The sequence below is a fragment of the Calliphora vicina genome, chromosome 1, assembly GCF_958450345.1.
Source record: "Calliphora vicina chromosome 1, idCalVici1.1, whole genome shotgun sequence".
Classification (NCBI taxonomy): domain Eukaryota; kingdom Metazoa; phylum Arthropoda; class Insecta; order Diptera; family Calliphoridae; genus Calliphora; species Calliphora vicina.
This window is the reverse complement of record NC_088780.1, coordinates 47,968,598-47,970,871: the sequence shown is the minus strand read 5'-3', so window position 1 is coordinate 47,970,871 and position 2,274 is coordinate 47,968,598. Positions and strand designations below refer to the sequence as shown.

The 2,274-nt window shown below is 28.6% G+C and overlaps 1 pseudogene; it reads left to right on the top strand.

The window, feature by feature from the left end:
- The first annotated feature begins 311 nt into the window (after positions 1–311).
- LOC135964029 (uncharacterized) lies at positions 312–1,179 on the top strand (annotated as a pseudogene).
- The last annotated feature ends 1,095 nt before the right edge of the window (positions 1,180–2,274 follow it).

The following is a 2,274-nucleotide window of genomic DNA, read 5'->3' as shown; positions in this document are numbered from 1 at the left end:
CAAATCAATGATTGTTTAATTTCATCCAAAGAACCCAACAATATTTGTGCTGTTAATTCAGACATCCCTGTAAAAATTGAAGCAATAATAAAAGAAGACGACATATATATTCAAGGACGACGTTTGTTAGATTTAGAGAGCTTTTTTCAAGAACCCCTCAATTCCTGCGAAATTGGCATTTTCACGACAAAACTAGTTTTAGGAGAAAAAGAAAAATTCTTATTTAGCGATATTCAATATAAATTTATAAGTCTACCTATAGATAATCATATCGTAATAATACCGATTCTCCATAGCTGTCTTCTAGAAAAATGTCAAACGAGCATCCACAACACTCCAAAGGAAAACTAAAATATTTTGCTCAAGAAGGTAATTTTACAATTTCATAATGTTAAAATGTACATTATACTTAATTATTTTTTTCTTTCCAGTTACTTCCAAATGTTCTAGCTGTGAAGAACTTTCAAAACAATTTAATTTTTATAAAGGTTTGTTTAAATGTTTGTGCAACATTTTGTGCTTAAATTGTTGACTTGTAGACTTATTATTTTATTTCTATAGATGCCTCTGAAAAACGCTACAACACGCTACTTGAAATTCTAGCAGAACATAAAGTGTTATTAGACACAATTGTGAAACAAAACCAAATTACATCAAATCTTATGGAATTTTTCCCTATCGAATCTTAAGAAAAACTAAGAGAATTTGATGCTATTTTGAAAACTCATTCAGACCCATACGTAAGTATTTACTTTTATTGTGGAAATATTTCAACGAATAAAATTTATTTTTTTGTTTATATTCAATAGATTCGACAAATGAAATCACTCCTTGCGGGTAATGCTGAAAAAAACCTTCATGAAATATTTGGCCAAAATATTATCATGAATTTTAATGTTGATGGCTCTTTTGGCAAAAAGAGGTTGCGCGAATACGCAAATGTTTTTAAAGCCATAATAGGTAATAAATGCTTTCTTGTGTTCTCATATTTGTAATATTTTAACAATATGTTTCGTTTTTTAATATCCAGATGTAATATCAACTTTTAATGAAAATTCGGACAAAACAATTAGAGCAGCATTTCAGCGTCAAAAGAAAAAATATTTTAAGCAAATGGGTCGCAGCAAAACCAAAAATAATGAAAATCGTGAAGACGACGATTCTCCCAAAGAGGATTAGTAATTTTACCTAATTTTAGTAAAACAAAATTTTTATGTTCCTTTATAAATATTTTTAAGAGAGACTGAATAATAGTACCTTTTTGTTTTTATATTTAATTTAAAAAAAAGGCTGTAACAATGAAATCGTACCTTATACTTATAATTTTTTAATAAAATATCAATTATTTAAAAAATTTTAAATTTTATTGTCGACTTTTACTACAGAAAAGTACCAAAAGTGTAGACTAGAACTGCTAAATAGTACTATTGATTTACTGGTTCCAATGTCTACATATGGTCCCAAAAGAAGTACCTAGTCAATAGTACTAACGTCAGTAGTAGATTTTCAATGACACGCACATGTTAAATGTCTATAGTAAAAAGCATTGTATGTCGTATAATAAGTCACTAGTACTGGTGACTGCGTCAATAGTAAGTCAGTACATTTTCACTATTGACATTTCCTGCAGGGAAGAAAGCCGTTGACAAGGCGTAAAAATTAAAAATTGTAATTAATGAGAGCAGCAGCAACAATAAATAAATTCAAGAGAAAAATAAACTATTGATTAGAACATAACGATAATATTTTATTGAAATGTATTAGGAAAAAATAGAGTTTGCCCAATAAACGTTAAAACCAGATTTATGAACTTATACTGTGAACGCAAAATCAGCTGATTTAGGTTTTAACTTTAGGTGTGAAAACACTATTAACCCTCCATTACTCAAAACATTTTTTATTGTAAATTATTTTAAACACCCAAAATTTTAAGCTATTTTTTGATAAAATAATATTTTTATTGCAATTTTTTTGTATACATTGCATTTAATATTGTTCTTATGTTTTCAAAATAAAAAGTGAAGAGATTATTTTCAAAGTCGTCTTTTTTTATTGATATCAATTTGATACATTGGACTAGTCTCGATTGAAAATGATTGCGACTAACGGAGGGTTAACTTAAAAATGAGGGATTTACAATAGATATCATATCTTTTGAACGCTGATTTTGTTTTTAATAATTTATCACGTTAACAGTCCACAGGCCATACATGGTCTGTGAACGGAGAACGCCAGCCGTCCACAGCCCATATGTGGGCTGTTCATCTAAACAAT